The 10856-nt window shown below is 31.2% G+C and overlaps 1 protein-coding gene across 1 annotated transcript in view; it reads right to left on the reverse strand.

The window, feature by feature from the left end:
- The window catches only part of LOC121123465 (FMRFamide receptor), a 42365-nt gene extending 31900 nt beyond the window's left edge, over positions 1–10465 (reverse strand). Inside the window, exon 1 of the mRNA XM_040718587.2 lies at positions 10235–10465. The gene's annotated coding sequence lies outside the window, so the exon portion shown is untranslated. The remainder of the gene's footprint in view (positions 1–10234) is intronic.
- Between the last annotated feature and the right edge of the window lie 391 nt (positions 10466–10856).

Consider the following 10856-nt stretch of genomic DNA (forward strand, 5'->3'; position numbering starts at 1 on the left):
GGATAGTTTAGCACGGATCTCTCTGGTCTCTTCACATTCTGCGAGCAAGTGACTTGGTGTCTCTCTACAAACATTGGAAGAGAAGCATTGCTTCTCATCTGGAAATCTACCAAAGATATTTCCTGCTGTGAGAGTATTGGTAATTTCATCCAATAGAAGGAAAAATCGAAAAGTCTATTGATATACCTTTCATTATTGCTGTTGTAAAAGCTGTTTCACCAAGTGCATCTTTCTCTCTCTCAAAAATGCTTTTGACCTCATCCGGCAACTGTAATAAGCGTATATCCTTATTTTCTATCAACCTCTTAAAGAAAAAAAAAAAAAACAATCCCTAGGACCTAATTCTCTTTTTCTAAAAGTAATGTTTCTTAAAATTGATACCCTCTCTAAAGCTTCAATAAAAGATAGATCGTTGTATTTGTTCAAAATTTCTCGCAGAAATTCAATTTTCTTCTACATTGAAGTGTTTTGAATGTAATTTAGTCTTTGATTCTGTTTAATTGCCTCTTACCATTTCATTAGGGGAAGGATTCTCGAAGTTACAAATTTGCTCATATTTGGCTACGCAGTTCCAAAATGAATTGAAAGATCGGAGGACTTCTATTTGTTTTGATGGGCTTTTCCTCTGGCCTCAACCATTCTGTAGAAAGTAGGAAAAAAATATGGCGCCCTAATCGCCGTTGACCCCCACAATTAATATAGACCGATAGAAAATTAATCCAATAATAACTGGTCTTCTATTATTTTTTATATGCATAGAAGAATTAGCCATAGAAATTAAGCAAAAATATGGTTGCTGTAGTATTTTATTTGATGACTAACCCAATATAATTGATCTCTACGCCAAAGATGTGACATTGTTTGTAGAAGTCAACAATTTCGAGTACATAAAAAAGTACTCTAGCTCTGATCGAAGTATATATTAAAGATTGTGTGGCTTTAATGGATATAATCTGATTACACCTTCACAAAATTGCATTTGAATTAACATTAAATAATAATATTCAATTTAAAATAAGTGTTTATGCTTTAGATCAAAAGATTTCTAAAAGATTTTGCTGAATTTTAAGCATACTGTCTTTACTTTATGTCACCATATTAAGTCTACTTAAAGGACCATAATTTAAAGCCCTATTTTATCTTAAATATTATCATATAAAAAGTGGTGAACTTAAAATACAAAACAAAGAAAAAAACAAAACTTTTGAATATAACCATAATGCATATTTTTACAATATAACATTATTAGTTTTTACTTTAAAATATTTTCTTTATGTATCCCATTTAATGTAATACAACCAAAATATTTCTAAGACCATGAAAAAAAAGGAGATCAAATTAAAATAAATAGAGATTTTTTTTCTTCTTTGAAATTGCTCTAATTATAAAAATAAATGGGGGAAAAAAATATGCCTCTATTTTTTATTTATTATATAAAAAAGGTTCAAAAGTTCCTACTTAGATTTAGCTTACAACAACAGTAATATTTTTATTGGGTGATTATAGAAACTTACCGTACAACGACGTACTTGGTTGTCCAAAAGTTTTGAGACAGTTTTTAAAATTTAATTACTCAGCTTTTACAACATCCATTTTTCCTCTTTTATAGAAAATCTCTTGTTTTTGTTTACGTTCAATAAAAAATGTACACACTAAAAAAAAATTAAACTAAAATACAGACAAAACTACAACCAAAGAACAACTAAAAAATAGTCATTATTAGCATAGTCTTTAGTTAGCTGAATAAACTAGTTTCTTTGATATATAAATTAACAGTGAGGATGATGCTTTTCTTTTTTTTGGATATATTATTTGTTGGCTATTTAGTAATAATGTGTCTGACCTTGGGTTCCCCCTTCCGACAAAAGTGTCCAAAAATTATTCTCTATCTGTTGTAGCTCAAAAATTCTCGAACAGTTCATATGAGATGGGAATCAAAAGTTTCTCTTAAAAACCCTTCAGCTCCAGAAGAGATGGTCAGTAGTGATCTTGCTCCCCTCATTGCAAAACGATCAAATAAATAATTTGGCTCCAACGTTCCTAGGAGTATGCGATATTTGAACCATCTCTATGTTCAATTCAATGCATTAGAGTTGATCATCATGTCAAAAGAACAACAAAAGTAAAATATTGCAGCCTCGCTTGCAGACAGAATGTCCTCAAAAAGAGATATTGAGGTCAGATATGTCTCTAAGGCAACCATCTACAAGGTGCGTCCAAATAAGGGTGATGATGCATTTGAAGCCCCCGGGAGTGGTCTTGCAACAAAATTGGTTACTGAAGTTGTAGTACAGCCTTTAAAGAGAAGCCAGATCTCACCATGACAGAAATGACCATGGACGTCAATATCTCAACCTCCATTATATCAAGGTGCGTCAAATAGACTAGTTTGTCGAATTTTAAAGATGGCGGAAAGGTTTTCACTGAATGGGAAAACACTTGTTTTACGCACATAGCGATCTGCCTGACACTCAATTAATTAAAGAAAATAACTCTAAACCTATTAATTAATCCTACCATTTCGAACAAAAGTGCTCCAACTACTTCAAAATGAGTTCGAAATTCACTCATCACGCTTTCTAACTATGCTTAACAAGGAAAATATTTTATTGCTCCCATTTTGAATGGAAGCAGAGATGATGAAAAAGCGAATTATCATTTCAGTTCCAGTCTTTTTGGTTAACTTTTGGCCTCCCCCAATCCCCATATCTGAACTTCTGGATTATTGTATCTGGTATCAAATTTAATCTCAGGCCTGCTAAATCCGATACTCAAACGTTGAGGCCTTAAATGACTCTGTCAATAAGCAGTGGATTTTCTTGTCCGAGGACTACATCAAAAGCACCTGCAGCTAATTCCGCTTTTCCCTAAAAACCAATATTGCTGGATTAGATGTTTATACTCATGATTAATTATCCTTAATATCATTGCTATAAATTATTCAAATTATGCATAATTAATAATTCGTTCATTGTAGTCTAAAAATTGTTGCACGAGATAGTATGTAGGTAAAAACTGACCTTAAGAGTCTATTTTGAAACAAAATTGAGATATTTTTAACAAATGATAGAAATTGACTTGTTACACGTTATTAAATATTACTTTTTTATATAAAATTCCAAAATTAATTTTCATTCCTAATTGCACTTCAAAAAATAATAGCCAAGTACTTTAAACACTTTGCTTAAAATTCGATTATTTTCTATATTTATTTACACATTTGCTTGAATCAAAACGAATTAGGTCGTATACTTTGTTGGTGTATATTGTACATATAGTTCAATACGTTAAGCAGTCACGTAACCTGACCTATATCCTAAAAGGAGAACTTCAAATTCTAGAAGAAACCAGTATAACAACTGATATTTTTATTTTTTACCTTGAGATTACATTTTTGTTGATTTAGTTTTTATTGACCTTTGCTCAAGAATAAATTAGAGTGATGAACAAATTCCGAAATACTTCCTTAAATCAATGTGATTTATTTATTAAATAATCTTAAAACTATTCTCTTTTTTATTTTTAGTGTCAAATTGAGAGGAAAATCGATTAGTACATACTCATGGATATATCATGACTTAATTTCTGAGAATACTTAAAATTCAAGTTTATAAATTGCACCTTTTCATAAATATGAAGGGAGGAAGTTCTCATAGTTTTAGTGGATAGACCATTAATGCAGTAATAAATATATTTGAACATTCTTTGAGTACATTGATATGTTGTCATTGGGTTTGTGTATTCCTTGCCAATTATAGAGCTTATTTAATACGATTATCTACTTATCCACCATTTCCCTCAATACATTTGGTACATACATCCATATATATCTTATGTATTGAATAATAAATGTATTTCAGTTATTGGATAAGAGTTCATCCTTCAAAAATACCATACAGAATACATAATACACTCTTTTTTCTTTGTCTTCTGAGATATATATTTAATTGAATAGTAATTATGTAACGGGTACAGTAGGGAAAGTCTTTGAGTCACCCTGTCGGACAGATTAACGAAGTTTATATGCTGTCCAAACGGTCTGATTGTCCAAATTCATGCAAAAAAGTTTCTTTTTGACATGTGACACAGTTTTATTATTGTATAATAATTGAATACTGCTTTATTTCAACAAATTTACATCCATAGCCATTCTTTCCTACTTATAACTCAGCATTATAATTCAACAAATTTTTAAGGAATTTTTTTTGTAGGAATCTATATTTTTCCAATAGTCTTTAAATTTTTGAAAGCGAGGAATATTTGGACTTGCTATTATATGTTTAATTTTCCCTTAAAAACACTTTTTATATCAATTCATGATTATCAAAAAGCAAATAAAAGCATTTCTCTTTCAAATTTTGCTTCAAAAGTATAACTGTACCGATAATAATACGAGTATTTGAAGCTGTGGTATTGCAGCCGAGAACTTGCACATTTTCAATGAGTTCCCAGTCAATGGGAACTCAAACAGCTCATGCTTCTTCTTTTCCTGTTGAACTATCCAACAATATCCAGCAATACTTTGTTCTTTAATTTCATATCTAATGACAATGGGCAAATGTTATTTTGCCATATTCCAGTTATTCAAAGCAAGGAGTAATTTCCCATCCTAATGTAAACTTACAACATTTGGTACTTTGTCTTTAAAACATTCGATCAATCCGTATTTGCGGATTGAAGACTTACTAGTAGGAAATGTATTAACATTCAACCCATATGAATCAATAGTTGCTTCAAGAATAAAGATGATATCTATCATAAATTGACGATTATCTAATCTACCTACTAACTTTGGAGTGATAAAATCTTTTTTAATCATTTTTGGGGTTGTTATTGACTCTGTACTTTCAATTAGGTTGAAGATCGTTGGAATTTTCAGATTAACTAGAACTAGGATTAATATCATTGGAAAAATATTCCTTCCCAGCTAATGAATTAGATGGCAAAGTATATTTCATTAATCGTTTTAATCACTCTATATAGAGTAGGGTAGACCAGGGATAGTTAAAATACGTTTTACTGAATTATTTGGAAATAAATCACATGACATAGACTAAAGTTTTACATAATAGACATACATCTATTTACTAATAATCAAACGAGTTAAAATACATTTATGATAAGTACTTTGTGTGTAATCTTCATTTGAACTTGAATTTTCGGGTCTGCCCTAAGATCAAGTCATCGAATTGACTTAGAGCTCTCGTTGGCACCTGTTATCGTTGTCATAGAGAATTTTTTTTTCATATTTGAGTAGCTTGAATAATAAAAAAAAATGGGTTGTATGCATTTCAAATTTTTGATTTTTAAAAAATATATGTTTAGCCTCTCTGTTTGTATGACGGACACTTAAGATGTTCCTCTAAACATGTAACCAAAATGTGTAATCCAGAAAATAGGAATCTGGGGTGTAGAAGGAACCAAAAGTGTCGAAAATGTTCAAAAGAACTCAAAAGTAATTTAAAAGAGTCTTGGAACGCAGGAGATGGGTTTCTTTTATATGACTGGTGTTCAAAAGTGTCCTCTCCACACTTGCGAGGCTCTCTCCACATACTTTTTTGATAGCTCGCTGGACATTTAGGTTTGAAATCCCGAGAAATCTTTCATGGTCTTACATGGACTTAAGGTGATTGGCCTGGGCTATTTTCTTTCACTCCTCCGGGTCCAGTTTGGCCTTTTTGAAAAATCCCTTCTTCCCCTCCAACGTTTCGGACTTGTTGACAGCGTAGAAGGTTGTCCTGGAGACGCCCAACTGCTTAGAGTGCGCAATGAAAATCATATTCAAGTGTCATTTTCTCGACTTGTACATAAGCTAGATAGCTCAAGTTTTTTTTGTTCTGTAACTAATTGTTTATTCTTTAATATATCGCAATATGAATTAATTTCAATCACTTGAACTTCATTAATTATTGAATTAGTAAGTGTTTAGACTTTAATGAATAACCCAGTAACTGGGGATTTACAACTTCATCTACAGTTGGTAGGAGAAGATATTAAGTATTAATGCAAATTACAAAAGGTAATTAATTGTGCGATATAGTTGTTCATTATTTTTGGGTTGATCATTTTTAGTTGACTCATAGGGTTTCACAGGGAACAAGCCCCCTAGATATGTTCTTTACGCTCTTTTATTATTTGCATTAAATAAATATTAATTCTTGTTATGATGAATTCGAACTGTTTTTTACCCATGTACTTTAGCTGAGAGAAAAGAGGAAGGAAGAATACAAATACAATTGTTTTTCTCTGAGGTGATCTGCAAGGATATTTCCGTGATGTAGTTAGAGTTCCCCTCTTACATCATAGGCCCTTGCCGTCATCTCCACTGTATTCCTTGAATCATTGTATTTTTATAAATAATAGGTAAGAAGATACCTGTTATACTATATGAGGGCCTAACTTCCCAGGTTGAAAATTTCTCGGGAGAAACATCCCAGAACCGTCTGACAGAACAATTTGCCTGTCCCGGACGGTCAGATAAGCGTTAATCTCAAGCAATGTCTGTTTGTTAAACAAAAAAGAAGAATGCTATATTCGATAAAACAGGGTAAACTCTTCACCCAAAAAACGAGACATTCTAATGTACAAATATTGTAAATATCCGATAAGCTGCATCTAAAATCTACATGTTTAACAAAATTGTATATATCATTAATAAAAGACTCTCAAAGACGGAAAATATGTCACAATATTCGAGGTTTTTTTAAAAATCATGAATGTACAAATATGAAATTTTCATATATTCATGAATAAAAGTACTTTATAACATTGGTATATTTTATATTAACTTTTATTTTATAGATAAGTTATGTATATTGGGTGATAATTTATTTGTACAGAAAATAAATTATTAAAAAATGAAAAATCGAAATCAAAATAAAAAACTACATTAGTTCTATAAAAAATAAACCGTTTTGCTATTATACATTTCCTACTATGTACTTTTGAAGGCTGTACCGCGTTTTGTACCGAAATGTGAGTTTAGCATACCGTCCAAGCCGTAATGTGTATATCATATAAAATGCATATTGGGCATTTATTTAATTCTTGATCTTTGTTCTAAATTGTTATTGTCGTGTTAACCCAAAAACAATATAATTATACAATTTGATATATGAGGTGAAATTTCCCCTTATGTTAGTTAGCTGGGATATTATACACCCCAAGAAATGCTTTGTGTTCCTTTGAATCCACATTTTATCTAAACCTAACCCAAGGATTTTCAACCCGGGGGGCTGTTAAATTTTTAATTGCGGCCCACTATTCTCAGTTAAAGTATTATTTTCTGAAAATTGTTTGAAAAATTATTTTAAGGATTTCTTATCGTTAAAAGTTGGTAATTTAATCATTTTCTACTAGATTTTTTGTTCAATATGTCCCCCTCAATTCTGAACGATGGCTTCAATAGGGGGGAACGAACAGAAGCACAGATTGCCTTGATGAAGTCTGAGTACAAATTGTTCCACTCCTCCATGAGCACAGCCTTCAGCTGTCCTGTTCGTCTTGCTCTCAAAGACACTTGAAACAGCAAAGTCCAGGGGTTCACGTCGAGTGAGGAAAGGCCAGAAGTCTGCCGTCCAGAAGGCCGCCTTGTTCTCCATGCAGAAATGCTGCACCTTCGTGTACTTGGGACGCCGTCTGGAGTAAACACAGAGTTGTCCCTAGGGAATATGTTCTTCAACCATTGTAGCTGATGACCTTGTAGTATACGTCCGTGTTGACTTTCTCGCTGGCCTTCAATAAGTAGGGAGGGATCTTGCTCCCGTCGGACCCCATTACGCCGAGGACCATGATCTGAGGTGAATATTGGTCCTGAAGGTTCTCTCGACATGAGCTCTGGATTCAGCCAAGAAGCAATTATTTTTCCTGTTCAGAATAGTGTCTACTTGTTGACTTTTATGCAGAGGAGATCCCACACTCTCGGCTGTTTTGTTTGTTGCTAGGACATTTTTGATTGCACAAAAACAAAACAAAATTAAAATAGTAGCTGTTTGTCATTCCTTTTGATCGGCGCCAAGTAAAACATTGTCAGACTTTCAGAATGGAGGCTAGATGGTCTCAAAGGGGATTCCAATTTTTGATTCCTTACCGTGTATCATGGCTCTTATTGTATATAATAAACGGTATCTCATCAAAAAGGGTTGGATACTAATTTGATTCCTACAGTTCGCATACAGTATTTTACTATTCCATGGACATTTATACCAAAGATAAATTTGTAATTTTGTTACTCTATCAATAACAAATTATATCTTGTTGAAACCCCAATCTCATATTGTTAATAGTATTTTAACATGAGTATTTACTTTTTTTTCAGTGTATTATATTAATACAAGTTTTTAAAGCATTTCAATTTATACTTATGAATGCAAATGGATAGAATAGTTAAAAAATAATACAAAATATAATATCATAATTATTATAATCGTACAACTGTTTATCATGTATTTAAATATTTTATTTTATTTGTGGGGTTCATTTTCAAGTCAGTTCACTAACCGTGCTATTAAAAAGATGTTCAGTAACGTAGAGTTAAGGTAAAATGTAATAATGGAGTGGGTTGGATCCCCCAAACAGGCAATTATGATTATTAATTCGGAATAAAACTTTTTTCACATATTTTTATTTCTCAGAAATTCGGTGTTTGTTGACTAATTGTAATTTGATTTGCGTCACAGTTTTTTCTAGGATTGCAAAGAATAAAGACCTCCATATATTAGAAAGTAATCATTTTATTGTATCAAATAATTTTATAGATGCATATGAAATTATAGACGTATAATAAATTTAATCCAATTCGGGGTTGGTTGGGTGATTTTTTTTTTTTTTTTTTTTTGGGGGGGGTTTATTGGATGATGATCACTTATTAGTGTTTTGTTTATTTATTTGGTACAGTGTAGTCTTAGGACTGGCCTTATCGGTCCTTAGGAATGGTCCTATCGGTCTTTCACCCGACCAAGTGATAGGTTAATTAACTTACCACTACCTATAAGTATGTTTTTGTTTTGTTTATCTGTCGTCTGGAGCAATTAACTAAATAAAAGATACGTATATATTATATACTGGACCGTCATATTACTCAAGAGTCTAACTCAAATCAAGAGTGAAAATTAATAGGTCAGTACTGTTCCTGCTGTTCAAGCCTGGCAACACAAGAAATTTAGAACATATGTATATCTCTCTTGTTAATAATTTATCGGTCATATATGCAGTTTGTACCTATTTTTTTTAAGAGAAGGACTAACAAAAGCTTGAGAGGTGACAATGGCCTTGCTCTTATAAGGTCTACCCTCGGTTAAAACGTTGCAAAGGTCCAATGTGTGAGAGAAAGTAGAAATTTCAGATGTAATATTGTGTAACATCGACATTACATCTATAATTATCACAAATTATAGAAATCATACTAGTATTTATTATGTTTTTTTTGAATTTTTGTGAATGTAAATCCAAAATGAACATATCTGAATATGTTTATTTCATTTTTTTAAAGATTGAATCCACTAATTTAATAACTAATATGTATCCAAATCAATTATTTCTTCTTAAATCTAAATGTTACAGGTACTGGCGATAGCTTAACTAATTAACTGGCTCCTATTTGGCCCCCAAGGATTTTTAACATTTTTATAAATATAATTATCATAGTTGAGTCATATATATATATAAACTTTTATTTAAGAATTGGTACTAAATGTCCTAAATAATTATCGCCTATAATTTGTTAAGACCGTTAGTCTTTGCATTTTTTTTTCTCAAAATGCCAATGGTTTATTAAGCTAAATAATATATATAATATATGTATTAAAAAGCATTGCACATATCTTGCTAAAAATTTCATGTTTTATTAAGCTCTATAAGTTCTTATATCATATAAGGGAATAATTTCCTTAATTCCTTAATAGAGACAAGCACAATACTACTACTTAGTTATCCGAAAATAATGTTTTATGCATTTAATTAGTTTATAACATTAAGGGAGTCTTGAGAGGTCCGTATATCGACAGAATTCAATACCGGGACTCTTCAGTGCATATTTATATATATTGTATGTAATTTTCAGTTGACAAATATCTGATAAATAATTAGTTAATTGTCTTTAGATTTGATGACATTTAACTCTAAAAATATATTTAAATCCATGTTCACCTGAGTATTTGCATTGTCCACATATTCTACATTAGGAAATCATGTGATTGTCAAAGTACATAATGAAAAGCACCAACAAAAAACTTACCTCAGTAGGAAATTATATATTATTTTGATGAATTGAATGTTGAAACTAATTCACATAAGATACATCAAACTATCTCATAAATATGTATATATGTTCTATTCGTAATAAGAAAAGATGAAATGGGATATTCTTTTGCAACAACCACGGTTTATATATGTATGTTATTTTAGGGAGTTACTTTTTTTTTTTTTTGAAGAAATGTGTACAAGAGAGAAAGAGCAATGAACACTCAACCAAAAAAAAAGCAGTAGTGTAACAAACGTACAGAAATTCTCCCCATAGAGAAAGATGTGACTCGCAAAAATATACTATCGATGTTTGAAACTACTTTTAAGACAAATTGAGACTTAAAAGTTCTACAATGCTTCCCTTAGATTCCGTATTAATGTACCCTGATTTATTCCCAGAATATTTTGTAGAACTTTTTTCATTAGAGTATAGAGTTTGATCAGATGGGGGTGTATTTTAGTTTTCAGTCGATAACTCTACAGTTTCAAATATAATAAAATTTTCAGTTAAACATTTAATTATAGCCCATACTATAGACTATCAAAGTGTATAAATTCATCAATTTTGTATAATTAAAATTTATCTCTACCAAACTACTCGTACTTTGTAATTG

Source organism: Lepeophtheirus salmonis, chromosome 8, assembly GCF_016086655.4.
Source record: "Lepeophtheirus salmonis chromosome 8, UVic_Lsal_1.4, whole genome shotgun sequence".
NCBI classification, from domain to species: Eukaryota; Metazoa; Arthropoda; class Copepoda; order Siphonostomatoida; family Caligidae; genus Lepeophtheirus; species Lepeophtheirus salmonis.